Source organism: Dendrobates tinctorius, unplaced genomic scaffold (genome assembly GCF_039654945.1).
Source record: "Dendrobates tinctorius isolate UK_male_01 unplaced genomic scaffold, ASM3965494v1 ptg000039l, whole genome shotgun sequence".
Lineage (NCBI taxonomy): Eukaryota > Metazoa > Chordata > Amphibia > Anura > Dendrobatidae > Dendrobates > Dendrobates tinctorius.
In genome coordinates this window covers 6833871-6851545 of record NW_027361707.1, presented here as the reverse complement: position 1 = coordinate 6851545, position 17675 = coordinate 6833871, and the positions used below count along the sequence as shown (strand labels likewise).

Here is a 17675-nt window from a genome sequence, read left to right as displayed (position 1 = left end):
ATTTTTATTTTGTATTGCTCTCAACACATTCCATCATGGAATAAAGATTTGCAACTGAAATATTTTATTCAGTGCTATCTAGGATGTGGGATTTTAGTGCTCCCATTATTTTTTTTAATCAGTGTATATATTTTAAAGAGCAATGTGTAATACATTATTTCACCTGTAGGGGCCATGTAAGAGGACTGAGCACTTGCTGCTGGTTCCTCTATAAAAGTCAGCTGATCCCCAGGGATCCCTACAGCAGGCCGGACACTCGATGATCAATTATAAGGAAAAAGTGAAGCGACCCACATGAATAATATTCACAGTCACTGGCGTTGATACAGTAGAACGTAAAAGTTTTGGCACCCCTGGGCAGAATTACTGTTATTATGAACAGTGAAGCAAGTTGAAGATGAAGTGATTTCGAAAAGGCCTAAAGCAGGGGTGCAGAACCTCAGGCCCCAGGGCCATTTACGGGCCTTAATGACCTTTTATCCGGCCCCGGGCAGATTCTCAGGGACTGCAGTGCTTTGGCAGGGAGCTGTATTTTGAATGCCTCCAGTCAAATGGCCCTTGGCAGAAAAAAAATTCCACCCCCCTGGCCTAAAGTAAGAGATGACACATTTTCTTTGTATTTTAAGCAAAAAAAAAAAAAGTCATTTTTTTACATTTTAAAAATTACAAAATGAGAAATGGTCAAATGCAAAAGTTTGGGTACCCATTGAGATTCGTGTTATCAGATTACTTTGACCAAGGTTTCAGACTTTAATTAGCCTGTTAGGGTTATGGCTTGTTCACTATGATCATTAGTAAAGGCCAGGTTATGCCAATTTCCCAGCTTTAAAAAAATCCAGCTTGCTCTAACTTTGTGCCAAAAAACTGCAGCCATGGGTTCTTCTAAGCAGCTGCCTAACACACTGAAAATTAAAACGGTGGTGGCCCACAAAAACAGAAGAAGGCTATAAGAACATGGCAAAGCGTTTTCAAGTTGCCCTTTCCTCAGTTTGAAATGTAATTAAGAATTAGCAGTTAACAGGAACAGTGGAGGTCAAGATGAGGTCCAAGCAAAATTTCAATGAGAGCTGCTTGTAGAATTGCTAGAACAGCAAATCAGAATCCCTGCTTGACTGCAAAAGATCTTCAGAGAGATTTAGCAGGCTCTGGAGCTGTGGTACATTATTCTACTGTTCAGAGAAACCTGCACAAATATAGCCTTCATGGAAGAGTCATCAGAAAAAAACCTCTCCTGCATCCTCATCATAAAATTCACAAGTATGTAAAAGAACATCTAAACAAGCCTGATGCATTTTAAAACAATTCCTGTGCACCGATGAGGTTAAAACAGAACTCTTTGGCCACAATGATCAAAGGTATGTGTGGAGAAAAAAGGGCACAGGATTTCAGGAAAAGAACATCTCGCCAACCATTATGCATAAGGGGGGGGGGGGGTGTCAATCATGCTTTGCGGTTGTGTTGCAGCCAATGGCACGGGGAATATTTTTCGGGTAGAGGGAAGAATGGATTCAGTGAAATTTGAATACTTGATGCTAACAAGATGGCTTCTACAAATGGATAAACACCCTAAACACAATAGATTACCCCAAAAGGAACAAGCTGAAGGTTTTACATTGGCCCTCACAGTCCCCTGGTCTGAATATCATTGAAATCTGTGGCTAGACCTCAAAATAGCAGAGGATGCAAGACGCCCCAGGAATCTCACAGAACTGGAAGAATTTTCCAAGGAAGAATGGATGAAAACTTTAGGCCTTTTAGAGATCATGTCATATTCAACTTGCTTAACTGTTCCCAATAAACAGTAATATTGACCAGGGGTGCCCAAACTTTTACATAACCCCTATCTAGGCCTAGCAAACCCCATGATGAAATGTGCTTCTTTTATTGCCAAGTGGCTGCTCATACCACAGAAACCACTTTGCCACCCGTGCACAGCAGGATCCAGGGGCAGCTACTCAGCATGTGCGAACATCTGCAGTGGACACACAAGTTGGACATTCCGAGAAGGAATCTAATGAACAGCAGAGGGCCCCATAACACCAATTTTTTTTTATTTTTTTTTTTAAATAATTCCTATTGAAAAGTTAAAAGGGTTTGGCTAAAAAAAAAAATGATTTCAAGAGATGAGAGCTAGTCCTGGCACTGACACTTCCAGCTTTGAGAGAAGAAAGCTTCCAGTGTATATAAAATGTACATAAAAAAAAAAATAAGAGCCCTCTCCTCCATCATGGGTCAAACACTATTATAGATTTAGGGCCACACAACATCCACGATGAATACATGTTCCTAAGCGGCGGCGAGACCCTAAGTCCCCATGGCAACAGACCACAAACGCTGCATCATCTCATGACTCAGTCAATTCCCTTCTATCTCCTAACCGGATAAGACTGCGCAACTTAAACCGTTACCACGGAGACACATAGGTCCGCATATGAGCTGCGGAAACAAAACGGGGAATTTTCAAAGTCAGGACGTCTTGCAAAATTGCTTACATTTTTCATTTTAGATGCAATGGACTAGTAAAAAAAATAAATAAAATTAGTAAAAAAAAAAGACTGGATGTAAACCCCATATAATGCGAGTCTGGATTTCAAGGTACCAAGTCGTGCAAAACAAGAAAAAGCTGTCTTTACCAAAGAGATAGGAGACTGTTAAAAACTCAAAACACATCATTTACGCACGCTTTAGTGTGCCATCAGCCTCCAGTGTTTCTGTTCAGCTTCTCCCAATACACATGCATGCCCTGTTTAGGTGAGTGTGCATGGATTCTGAATAGATAGAAGGGAACAAGCAGTTCCTCTGAAGAGCAATGGACCAGGCATGCTGAAATTCAGCCCGATCCTTTCCCAATCTGTTGCTGTAGGAAAGTTAGGACACCTCTATACACACTAGATGGTTTAACGCTTGAGTTCTGCACCTCAGCTCCTACTGAAGTGAATGTGACCTGAGCCACAGTACCCGAGAATGGCCACTACACCGCACATATTCAGCCATTGCATCTGATCGGTGGAGGTACAGGTTGTCGGACCCCCCACTGATCGGATAATGATGACCTGGTTCCACCACAAAGCTTCAGACGCAGTAAAAAAAAAAATAAAAAAAAAATACCACAATCCCTAAATACACATACCGAAACACTAACCTCTCTCCTGTAGCCAACATCAAGCAATACCAAATCCCAGTGACCCCATTTCCAGGAATGTAGAAACGAATGACTAGGCCTGAGTCACAGGAAAGAGGATTAGGCCAGTCTCCTGACTTCCGACCATGCCGTGCACACATGGAATCTGCATGGCTGAAAATCAATGAACCCTCATAGTTTGGGGCCCTTTCAGCCATCTCCCCAGAGTAAACCGAATTGGGTATATCGTCCTCTCCCCTGATATAGGCAGGGTACAGGACTGCCCGATACCCGGCATGACTAATCCTTGCTCAACTTTCACCCTATTCCAGGCGCCCGTCAGGGCAGCTGCTCCCGAGCATTCTCACGGAGACAAGAAGCTCCTCAATAGGAGGCTGCATAAATGCAGTTTAACTTTGCCCTTTGCAAGTATAGTATTGCTGTAAAGACCCCCGAAAGTGCATAGGACTCCCCTGCATCCATATAGTACACAAGCAGTGCAAATATGGGGGGGGCGATTCTGCAACATCCCCTGGAATTCTCTAACGTTTCTCCTGCATTGTATTGTTTGCAAAAAGACATTGAGGAAAACAGGCCCTGAAGCGCGATTACACCCTGCGAGGAGCAGCGCTTTACATTAGCATTCCTCTGCTGTCATTATACCATGCAGCTCCTTTCACTGCCGACTGCAGAGCCGAAATCAGTGTGAAACGGCCTCCTCTACAGACACCGAGGGGGCATCTGTGGTGAACCGGCGCACGTCACTGCTCCCATACAACCCGTGACGCAGCTGCCGCTGGCACACTGACCGGACGACATTAGATCGCACGGAGACACCCAGCAACCATCGCTTATCCTAGAATTGCAGAAAAATCATCCAGTACTTACCAGCTTTTCCAGTCTCTGCTCTGAATCCACTCCTGTGTCTCCATTCAATGTCAGCAAGCAGTTAATCCTGAATGCTATCTATGTGTTTTCAACTCTGCAAGCTTATATCTGGTATATAGTTATTTCAACTTACTCTGCTTGTCCCCTTATGTTGTGAGGTCAAGAAACTTTTCAAAGTGCTTTATGATCCATGTAGTGCTGGACATGTGTTTATTTGACCACAACATTTTATTGGGTCCTGGTGTCTCAATTTAGTGTGATTGATTAACGAGAAGAGAGAGCCAAAAAAAAAAAAAAACTTAGCCTTAACCTCCTATATATTCAGACATAGCTAGGGGGAGCATTTATGCAGGGGTGGCATTTATGCACATGTAATCGAAGTACATGTATCAAAGTACTTCTGGCAGTTATAACATGGCAGTTAAACAGGGCAGGAGACAGGTAAGACATTTATATACATCTACTCCCTGTACATTAGGAGTACAACAAATATATACCATATGCATTTGTGTAATTTATATCCTGGCCGCTGCATTCACACACATCCACCGCCCTGGCATTAACTCTCTACACTCCATCCATATCGGCCCCTCGCTTCTTTCATCTCCTATGTATAGCACTCACGCTCTTTTCACATTGTTAAATTGCACAGATCCAGGCAGTCCCACCATTCAACACCAGAGACGCTCTCACAAATCACTTAACCATCTGCTCACTCTTTCTATCCTCCTTCTCCTAGTTGCAGGAGACATTGCTCCCAACCCTGGTCCCCCATGTTATAGAAAGTCAAACCCCCCCACTGCTACACTCAGAAACCCCTCTAATCTTATTAATATTCCCTGCATGCCATCTGTCTCTCTTAATTGTGCACTTTGGAATTCTCGCTCAGTGTGTAACAAACTCTCCTTCATTCATGACTTCTTCCTTTCTAATTCTCTTAACCTTCTGGCTCTTACTGAAACCTGGATCCAGCAGTCAGATACTACCGCTGCTGCTGCTCTTTCATACGGGGGGCTACACTTCTCTCATACCCCAAGATCAGACAATAGAGCTGGTGGAGGCGTTGGTCTGCTCCTATCACCAAAATGTACCTTTCAGGTTATCCCTCAACTACCCTCACTTGTCTTCCCTTCTTTTGAGGTCCATGCCGTCAGACTCTACACCCCCTTCTCCATGCGAGTGGCGGTGGTATATCGTCCTCCCGGCCCCTCCCATCAGTTCCTGGATCATTTTGCCACTTGGCTTCCACATTTTCTCTCCTGTGACATCCCTACCCTCATCATGGGAGATTTCAACATCCCCATTGCTCTTCCCCTCTCCCCATCTGCTACTCACCTTTTATCTCTAACCTCCTCATTTGGCCTTTCGCAGCTTACTAATTCTCCAACGCATGAAGACGGAAACTCCCTCGACTTGGTCTTCTCTCGGCTTTGTGCAGTGGATGATTTTGCAAACTCCCCTCTCCCGCTCTCTGACCACAATCTTCTTTCATTCTCTATACAGAACTGCCAGGCTGCTCAGGTCACCCCCACTGTCCAGACTTATAGAAACACACAGGCCATTAACACACAGAAACTTCTGAAGAACTTGCAGTCTTCATTGGCCCCTATCTCCTCCCTCTCATGTCCTGATTCTGCTTTGAAGCATTACAATGAAACACTTCAAACTGCCCTGGATGAATTTGCACCCCCTATAAATAGAACACCACAACGCAGACGGCGACAACCCTGGCACACGGTGCAAACACGTTTCCTGCAGTGGTGCTCCAGGTGCGCCGAACGTCTGTGGAGAAAATCCAATCTACACGAAGATTTCATCCATTTTAAGTTTATGCTTAGAACATACAACACTGCCCTTCACCTCTCCAAACAAACCTATTTCAACACCCTCATCATCTCACTGTCCAATAACCCGAAACGTCTCTTTGACACTTTTCATTCTCTACTCAATCCAAGAGTACAGGCCCCAACCACTGAGCTCCGAGCTGACGATCTGGCCAATTACTTCAAAGAAAAAATTGACCAGATCCGACAGGAAATTATCTCCAAATCCCCTCATACCATGCACTGTCCTCCCTCCCCCACTGCATCTAACTCACTCTCTGATTTTGAACCAGTCACAGAAGAAGAAGTAAGCAGGCTCCTTGCATCTTCTCGCCCAACTACTTGCACCAGTGACCCATTTCCGTCACAGCTCCTCCAGTCCCTTTCCCCTGCTGTCACCCCTCACCTAACTAAAATATTTAACCTCTCTCTCTCTTCTGGTATTTTTCCCTCCTCATTTAAGCATGCCATCATACATCCACTACTTAAAAAACCATCCCTCGACCAAAATTGTGCCGCTAACTATAGACCTGTCTCTAATCTTCCCTTCATCTCTAAACTCCTGGAACGCCTGGTCCACTCCCGTCTTATCCGCTATCTCTCAGAAAACCCTCTTCTCGACCCTCTCCAATCCGGTTTCCGCTCTTTACACTCCACTGAAACTGCCCTCACTAAAGTCTCTAATGATCTGCTAACAGCTAAATCAAATGGTCATTACTCCATGCTAATTCTCTTGGATCTCTCTGCAGCATTCGACACTGTGGATCATCAGCTCCTCCTCACTATGCTCCATTCCATTGGCCTCAAGGACACCGTTCTCTCCTGGTTCTCCTCCTATCTCTCCGACCGCTCCTTTACTGTTTCTTTTGCCGGTTCCTCCTCCTCTCACCTTCCTCTTACTGTTGGGGTTCCTCAAGGATCAGTTCTAGGCCCCCTCCTCTTCTCCTTGTACACTGCCCCTATTGGTCAAACAATCAGTAGATTTGGTTTCCAGTACCATCTCTATGCTGATGACACCCAATTATACGCTTCTTCTCCTGACATCACGCCAGCCTTTCTAGAAAACACTGGCGATTGTCTAAACGCTGTGTCTAATATCATGTCCTCACTATATCTGAAACTGAACCTATCAAAGACTGGACTCCTTGTGTTTCCTCCCGCTACTAATGTACCTACACCCGACATTGCCATTTCCGTCTGTGGTTCCACTATTACTCCCCAGCAACATGCCCGCTGTCTTGGGGTCATACTTGATTCCGAGCTTTCCTTTGCCCCCCACATTCGATCACTGGCTCGCTCTTGTCATCTGCACCTCAAAAACATTTCTAGAATTCGACCTTTTCTTACTTTTGACTCTGCAAATACTCTTACTGTTTCTCTTATTCATTCTCGTCTCGACTATTGTAACTCTCTTCTAATCGGTCTCCCTCTTACAAAACTCTCCCCTCTCCAATCTGTCTTGAATGCTGCAGCCAGGATCATATTCCTCACCAATCGTTACACCGATGCCTCTACCTTGTGCCAGTCATTACACTGGCTACCCATCCACTCCAGAATTCAGTATAAACTTATTACCCTCACCCACAAAGCCCTCCATGGCTCAGCACCACCCTACATCTCCTCCCTTGTTTCAGTATACCACCCTACCCGCGCCCTCCGTTCTGCTGATGACCTGAGGTTAGTATCCTCAATAGTCAGAACCTCCCACTCCCGTCTCCAAGACTTTACACGTGCCGCGCCAATTCTTTGGAATGCACTTCCCAGGTCAATACGATTAGTCCCCAGTCCCCACAATTTTAAGCGTGTCCTGAAAACGCATTTATTCAGACTGGCCTATCGCCTCAACACATTAACCTAACCTATCCCTGTGTGGCAGAGCCAAAAATTTTACCATAACCAGGTTCCCAGCATCATGTTCCCACATGCTTTATGCATCCATTAGCCCTCTGTGTCTGTACTGTTACACACTTAACATTATGGCTGGTCCATACAATCAGGGCAACTGTTACCACCCACCTTTCGTGTCTACCTCTTTCCTCATAGACTGTAAGCTTGCGAGCAGGGCCCTCACTCCTCTTGGTATTTGTTATAATCTACTGTATGTGATTATTGTTATGCTGTAATGTCTATTGTCTGTACAAATCCCCTCTGAAATGTAAAGTGCTGCGGAATATGTCGGCGCTATAAAAATAAAATTTATTATTATTATTATTATTATTATTCTTGCTTGGAAAAAACAGACCAGGGATTTGTTATACTAGCAATTTCTTCATTCGCCTCTCCAAACCATTGCATCCATTATTAGTGCTGCGGATCATTATGGTTCCCATTTGGCGGCGGATGACTGGATGTAAGGCGTCTGTACAATTTCAGCGGAGCCATCTCCTGTCTCCCCCATACACACTGCACCCAGTTAAACATGCAGGTCAGTTGAATGGTGAGACTGGAATAGGCCGTATACACGCTCAGGAGTCTCCATACACATTCGACAGTCGCCGGGACTAGCTGGCCGTTAGATCGCCATAGGCTCCTATAGTCCTCCGGGTGTTGTGTCTTAATAAAGCCTCAATCAGACGTTCTCCTTGTATCGCCAGTGACCCGGACGTGGGTCTCCTGACCTAAACGTGACAGCCTCATAATGCTGTTAAGTTCAGGCCCGGACCCCCCAGGCAACGCAAGAGCAATCCCCAGTAATGGAAGACAATAGGGTCAAATATGGGATCCAAGCACAAGGGAGACCCCAGTTTATGCACCCAAGTTGCCCCCTCAGCATGTACTTTTGCAGTTCTGGTCAAAATGGATACATTGATATAACACCCCAAGCACTAGGGATAATACAACCTAACCTACGGAAAACACCAAGGGCACCACTGTCCGGGAACACCAAGACATGACCAACATGCCATGTCTGTAGCGGCAAAACCCAACGCTTCATTCATCCCACAAGATTGATTAAAAAGATGCAAACTCGATTCTGATCCGCCATGAAAAGATGTCCAGCAATAACGACACGCGACTACCATACCGGTCAGAGACAGGAGATGTAAACGTATACGGTGGTCAATAAGCCGTGCAAAAACAGGACAGAAAAACAATCCCAAGAAGTTCGGCCTGCAACGTCCTAAATCAAGGAGATTAATCCAGCCGCAAAACCGGGAGGCTAGCAGCCGCAACGCTCCTCCTGAGGTTGCAATAGCAACACAGGCTGAGCCAAAGAAAGCGGCAGATCCAGCAGGAAAAAGTACAGCGCCTGCATTTCTATTTCATGGTCTTATAGAAACCATTCATGACCTCAGATTTAAAAAAAAAAAAAAAAAAAAAAAAAAAAAAAAAAAAAAAAACACTATCCGAATCTGTAAAAAACGCTTTAAAGACACTGCGCCAACATCTGCCCTTCCCGCTAGGCCATGTCAATAGGCCCCTGTATTCTGCCAGCTGCCGGGGGAGTAGTTCATGATGGAAGAAAAAAAAAAAATTTGACAAAGCCGTGCACATTTCCCCATAACTTGCTGCGGTTTGCAATGTATTAATTAGCACTTTTTTTCTTTTATTACAGTTGGGAAAGGTGTTTTGATATTAAGACAAAAAAAAAAAAATGCAGAATCCACATCATCCATCCTGCGCATTAGGAAGCAAAGAGCAGAAAATCCTCAATCCGGCGGTGTGCACACAGGAATTATCGGCAGCCCCAAAAAGAGCGGCGGTAACGCTGCAATGTGAAGGGTGAAATCTGTGGCATAATACACGCACCGGACAAATTCCACCGCGGATGAAACCCATACAGGATGCTGCCACTATAATACACCGCAGATATTCCACCCTGTGCGCCCGTACCCCAATAGTGGTACACGGGGATGACGTCACTCGTCAGTGCGGTACACGGGGATGACGTCACTCGTCAGTGCGGTACACGGGGATGACGTCACTCGTCAGTGCGGTACACGGGGATGACGTCACTCGTCAGTGCGGTACACGGGGATGACGTCACTCGTCAGTGCGGTACACGGGGATGACGTCACTCGTCAGTGCGGTACACGGGGATGACGTCACTCGTCAGTGCGGTACACGGGGATGACGTCACTCGTTAGGCTGGGTTCACACGTAGCGGAATTCCCGCGGCAGTTACCGTGAGAATTCTGGAATTCCATTCCGCGGGAAAATCGCATTTTAAATTCACGCGATTTTCCCCGTGGAAAAACTAGCAATTTTCAAGTGTAATTAGCTTGCAGAATGCTAGCGTTTTCCAAGCGATCTGTAGCATAGCTTGGAGAACTGATTGACAGGTTTGTCACACTCGTCATGTTTGACGAGTGTGACCAACTTTTTACTATTGAGCCTGCCTATGCAGCATCAGTAGTAAAAAGATCTAATGTTAAAAATAATCTAAAAAAATAAAAAAATAAAAAAAACCCGGTTATATTCACCTTCCAACGTCCCGCGCATCCCCAGGCCTCCGCGACGCTCCGGCAGCTCCCGTTCCCAGTGACGCATTACGGCAATGACCTTTGATGATGTCGCGGTGCATCGCAAGATGCGACGTCAAAGGTCATTATCACAATGCATCACTGGGAACGGGAGCTGCCGCGTGTATCGCTGAAGCCTGGGGACGCTGCACGGGACATCGGAAGGTGAATATAACATGATTTTTTTATTCTAATTCTATTTTTTACAGGGATATGGTACCCAGAGCCTGGAGGACAGTCTCCTCTCCTCCAGACCGTGGGTACCATCCACAAATGTTCTGCTTACTTATCGCATGGTGGGCACAGCCACATGCGGAAAGTAGAATAATGCATTCCTATGTGGGCGGAATCGCCACAATTCCGCAAATTAATGAGCATGCTGCGGATTTTTACACGATGCGATTCCACCGCAGGAAAAACCGCAGCATTAGCACAGCATTGCGGAATCCCATAGGATTGCATGGGATGCTGTTTTTTTTGCGTTTTCCTGGCAAAATCACTGCAAAAAAAACCTCAACGTGTGAATGCAGCCTTAGTGCGGTACATAGACCGTATTAATGAGCGACGTCATCCCTAACAAGTTACAAAGAACGGGGGCTCACTGCCATTTTTTGCATCCATGATACGATGCAAGGGCATACAGTGCAGGCTCAGGAGCTGATCCAGCTACATACAGGGTAGGTGCCAGCTGTGTTATACAGCCAACACCTGAGTGTAAGATGGCCATAGAGCTGGGAATGCAATACTCGGACTGGCCGGCAAGTCCTCCGATCGGAGTGTGACAGCTGTATACATGACGCTGTCACGCTTGGGTCAGAATAGCCGCCGGCCAGTCCGAACATTGCGTTCCCGACTCTACGGCTGTGCACCAGCCCTCCGATCTCACACTTTACCCCTTTAGCCGTGCGGGGTCAATTAGACCCCAAGCGAGATGGATATTATCACATTTCTTCCAGGCCAGAATGCGGGAAACCGGCCGTTTCAGCAGCTTCAATGGATGGCGGCGAGGTGCGGTGTCGACTACACGTACTACAGCGCCCCGGCGCCCCACTGCTTAAGACGCCATCAATTGTGACAGCAGCATCTAGGGGAGGTATAGCGTGGCGTCCGTCAGCGCACCCCCGATGAGGATCGCCCACCATGTTCGTACCCCTGGGGTCTGTGATTGGACATCATAGGGCGACAATTCCACAATAACCGGCAACATTACAGTCCGGTGCTCTGTTGTACAAGTGCCAGAGTCTTTGAGGGGTTAAACTCCAGAAAGGAACAATAAGAAAAAATTATTAAACATAATAAAGTTCATATTATTCCCCATTTCTCGCCCTTAGCGCCTGTCTGAATAAAGTACAATACCGCTGCCATAAGGCAAATGGGGGCAATAAAGGGGATTTCTGGTGACTTTGCCCTCATAGAGACTTCAATCTGACCCCAACATATCATCAGTAACCCCCAGCAGCACCCCCCTGGAGAGAGGGCCCGGAGGAGGATCACACCCAGCTTTCCCGCAGCCCTGCACACCTGTCCCCGCAACCTGAGGGCATGCTGGGAGTTGCAGTCTACCAACAGGTTGGAAATGATTGCTAAACCCGCGTAGTGTGCACAGGAGGCAGCGGCCGGCGGTAACCGAGCCCGCACACACACAGGGCCCGCACTGCACACGGAGCGGCCGCAGGGAGGCGGCGATCCCGCCAAGTTTCAGGCCCAGCCGCCCACCTCCCTCCATCACCCCCTCCTCCCGCCCAGCACAGGGGGCATGAAGCGGTGGCCAGGCCCGGGCGGGGACCGCGCAGACGGCCGGCAGTCACCTGTCTGTGGCATCCTCCAGCGCCGGCGGAGGTGAGAGCGGCTCCTGGCTGGCGATCAATGGAGACAGACAGACGGCACACGGCGACGGCAGGCCACTCCCCCTCAGCCACAGCGACACGCCCACGACAGAGGGGCCAAGGACACGCCCCTCTCTTCACAGCAGCCCGCGGGAAAATCTCCGGCCTGTGATTGGCTGCAGGGGGCGGGAGGGGAGGAGCCAGCTTCGGCGCAACCGGACATTTCAAATGTAACGTTTATAGTGTGACGTCAGGAGGAGGAGGAGGAGCGAGGTCCGTTATTAATGACAGACAGCTTTTTCCAATCCTCCGACTCAGAGCAGTCCACGGAGCAGTCGGGGGTTAAAGCAGGAGCGTGTACTGCCGGGACAAATGTGTAACCGCCGTGACGGCACATCACCGTGCATCGCATCACCGTGCATCGCATCACCGTGCATCGCATCACCGTGCAACGCATCACATCACCGTGCATCGCATCACTGTGCAACGCATCACATCACCGTGCATCGCATCACCGTGCATCGCATCACCGTGCATCGCATCACATTACATCACCGTGCAATGCATCACCGTGCAACATATCACCGTGCATCGCATCACATCACCGTGCATCGCATCACCGTGCATCACATCACTGTGCAACGCATCACCGTGCATCGCATCACCGTGCAACATATCACCGTGCATCGCATCACATCACCGTGCATCGCATCACCGTGCATCACATCACCGTGCAACGCATCACCGTGCATCGCATCACATCACCGTGCAACGCATCACCGTGCATCGCATCACATCACCGTGCATCGCATCACTGTGCAACGCATCACATCACCGTGCATCACATCACCGTGCATCACATCACCGTGCAACATATCACCGTGCAACATATCACATCACATCACCGTGCATCACATCCCATCACCGTGCATCGCATCACTGTGCATCACATCCCATCACCGTGCATCGCATCACATCACCGTGCATCGCGATCACATTACATCACCGTGCAATGCATCACCGTGCAACATATCACCGTGCATCACATCACCGTGCATCACATCACCGTGCATCACATCACCGTGCATTGCAATCACATTACATCACCGTACATCGCATCACCGTGCAACATATCACCATGCATCACATCCCCGTGCATTGCAATCACATTACATCACCGTACATCGCATCACCGTGCAACATATCACCGTGCATCACATCACCGTGCATCGCATCACCGTGCATCGCGATCACATTACATCACCGTGCAACATATCACCGTGCATCGCATCACCGTGCATCACATCCCATCACCGTGCATCACATCCCATCACCGTGCATCACATCCCATCACCGTGCATCACATCCCATCACCGTGCATCACATCCCATCACCGTGCATCACATCCCATCACCGTGCATCACATCCCATCACCGTGCATCGCGATCACATTACATCACCGTGCAATGCATCACCGTGCAACATATCACCGTGCATCACATCACATCACCGTGCATCCCATCACCGTGCATCGCATCCCATCACCGTGCATCGCATCCCATCACCGTGCATCGCATCACCGTGCATTGCAATCACATTACATCACCGTACATCGCATCACCGTGCATCACATCACATCACCGTGCATCACATCACCGTGCATCACATCACCGTGCATCGCGATCACATTACATCACCGTGCAATGCATCACCGTGCAACATATCACCGTGCATCGCATCACATCACCGTGCATCGCATCCCATCACCGTGCATCGCATCCCATCACCGTGCATTGCAATCACATTACATCACCGTACATCGCATCACATCACCGTGCATCACATCACATCACCGTGCAACATATCACCGTGCATCACATCACCGTGCATCACATCCCATCACCGTGCATCACATCCCATCACCGTGCATCGCAATCACATCACCGTGCATCACATCCCATCACCGTGCATCACATCCCATCACCGTGCATCACATCCCATCACCGTGCATCGCATCACCGTGCATCGCATCACCGTGCAACGCATCACATCACCGTGCATCACATCATCGTGCATCACATCACTGTGCAACGCATCACATCACCGTGCATCCCATCACCGTGCATCACATCACATCACCGTGCATCACATCACCGTGCATCGCATCACCGTGCATCACATCACTGTGCAACGCATCACATCACCGTGCATCCCATCACCGTGCATCCCATCCCATCACCGTGCATCGCATCACCGTGCATCGCGATCACATTACATCACCGTGCAACATATCACCGTGCATCGCATCACATCACCGTGCATCACATCACCGTGCATCACATCCCATCACCGTGCATCGCATCACCGTGCATCACATCCCATCACCGTGCATCGCATCACCGTGCATCGCGATCACATTACATCACCGTGCAATGCATCACCGTGCAACATATCACCGTGCATCACATCACATCACCGTGCATCGCATCACCGTGCATTGCAATCACATTACATCACCGTACATCGCATCACCGTGCAACATATCACCGTGCATCACATCACATCACCGTGCATCACATCACTGTGCATCACATCCCATCACCGTGCATCGCGATCACATTACATCACCGTGCAATGCATCACCGTGCAATGCATCACCGTGCATCGCATCACATCACCGTGCATCGCATCACCGTGCATCGCGATCACATTACATCACCGTGCAATGCATCACCGTGCAACATATCACCGTGCATCGCATCACCGTGCATCACATCACCGTGCATCACATCACCGTGCATCATATCCCATCACCGTGCATCGCGATCACATTACATCACCGTGCAATGCATCACATCACATCACCGTGCATCCCATCACCGTGCATCGCATCCCATCACCGTGCATTGCAATCACATTACATCACCGTACATCGCATCACCGTGCAACATATCACCGTGCAACATATCACCGTGCATCACATCACCGTGCATCACATCACCGTGCATCACATCCCATCACCGTGCATCGCATCACCGTGCATCGCGATCACATTACATCACCGTGCAATGCATCACCGTGCAACATATCACGTGCATCGCATCACATCACCGTGCATCGCATCACATCACCGTGCATCGCATCCCATCACATCCCATCACCGTGCATTGCAATCACATTACATCACCGTGCATCACATCACCGTGCATCCCATCACCGTGCATCCCATCCCATCACCGTGCATCACATCCCATCACCGTGCATCACATCACCGTGCATCGCAATCACATTGCATCACATCCCATCACCGTGCATCGCAATCACATCACCGTGCATCGCAATCACATCACCGTGCATCGCATCACCGTGTATCGCATCACCGTGCATCACATCACCGTGCATCACATCACCGTGCATCACATCCCATCACCGTGCATCGCATCCCATCACATCACCGTGCATCGCATCACCATGCAACATTTCACCGTGCATCCCATCACCGTGCATCGCAATCACATCACCGTGCATCGCATCCCATCACCGTGCATCGCATCACCGTGCATCGCAATCACATTACATCACCGTGCATCGCATCACATCACATCACCGTGCATTGCATCACATCACATCACCGTGCATCGCATCACCGTGCATCACATCATCGTGCATCACATCACCGTGCATCACATCACCGTGCATCGCAATCACATTACATCACCATGCATCGCATCACCGTGCAACATATCACCGTGCATCACATCACCGTGCATCGCATCACATCACCGTGCATCACATCCCATCACCATGCATCGCATCCCATCACCGTGCATCGCATCACCGTGCATTGCAATCACATTACATCACCGTACATCGCATCACCGTGCAACATATCACCGTGCATCACATCACATCACCGTGCATCACATCACCGTGCATCACATCCCATCACCGTGCATCGCATCACCGTGCATCGCGATCACATTACATCACCGTGCAATGCATCACCGTGCAACATATCACCGTGCATCGCATCACATCACCGTGCATCGCATCACCGTGCATCACATCCCATCACCATGTATCGCATCCCATCACCGTGCATCGCATCACCGTGCATTGCAATCACATTACATCACCGTACATCGCATCACCGTGCAACATATCACCGTGCATCACATCCCATCACCGTGCATCGCATCCCATCACCGTGCATCGCAATCACATTACATCACCGTGCAACATATCACCGTGCATCGCATCACATCACCGTGCATCACATCCCATCACCGTGCATCACATCCCATCACATCACCGTGCATCGCAACCACATCACCGTGCATCGCATCACCGTGCATCGCAATCACATTACATCACCGTGCATCGCATCATCGTGCAACACATCACCGTGCAACACATCACCGTGCAACACATCCCATCACCGTGCATCGCATCACCGTGCATCGCATCCCATCACATCACCGTGCATCGCATCACCATGCAACATTTCACCGTGCATCACATCCCATCACCGTGCATCGCAATCACATCACCGTGCATCGCATCCCATCACCGTGCATCGCATCACCGTGCATCGCAATCACATTACATCACCGTGCATCGCATCACCGTGCATCGCATCACAATCACATTACATCACCGTGCATCGCATCACCGTGCATCGCATCACCGTGCATCACATCACATCATCGTGCATCGCATCACATCGCATCACATCACCGTACCGTGCATCACATCACCGTGCACCTCTGAGACACCACATTATTGTTTAATACATCACCGCCGTGACGTCACATCACCACATAATACATGACTGCATAATAGATTACCACCATGACATCACTGCGTGATGCTTCACCATGACCTCACCATGCAGTACAGCACTGCCATGGCATCACCGTGCATCACATCACATCACCGTGCATCACATCACCGTGCATCACATCACCGTACCGTGCATCACATCACCATGCAATGCATCACATCACCGTGCACCTCTGTGACACCACATTATTGTTTAATACATCACCGCCGTGACGTCACATCACCACATAATACATGACTGCATAATAGATTACCACCATGACATCACTGCGTGATGCTTCACCATGACCTCACCATGCAGTACAGCACTGCCATGGCATCACCATGTAATACCGTACATTGCAGCCATGCCATCACATCACTGTGCAATAAAGCTTCGTTGTGAAAGACATCACCACGAAAGATGGAGCTGCTGTGACATCACCGTACAATATGGCACAGCCATGACATCACTGTGCAATAGAGCTCCACCCTGACATCACCGTGCAGTACCGTGTGCCACATCCAGCCTTTTGGCTTTTCCAGTCACTTCTGGGGATCAGCACAGTCAGAGGTGCTGGAAATCAAATGCAAAGTAGCATCACAGTGGGCTCTTAGCCTAATCCCCATACACACTAGATGGCTGCTGGTTGAATGATACTTGTTCTGCTCCTCTGGCAGGAAGACTTCTTTGCTGTCTCTCCCATACACAGAAGCACGCACTCGGCCAAGC

At 48.5% G+C, this 17675-nt stretch overlaps 1 protein-coding gene across 2 annotated transcripts in view; it reads right to left on the bottom strand.

Moving 5' to 3' along the window:
- The window catches only part of NSD2 (nuclear receptor binding SET domain protein 2), a 104082-nt gene extending 91820 nt beyond the window's left edge, over window positions 1-12262 (bottom strand). For both annotated transcript variants that reach the window (XM_073574440.1, XM_073574441.1), the window contains exon 1: window positions 12104-12262. The gene's annotated coding sequence lies outside the window, so the exon portion shown is untranslated. The remainder of the gene's footprint in view (window positions 1-12103) is intronic.
- Between the last annotated feature and the right edge of the window lie 5413 nt (window positions 12263-17675).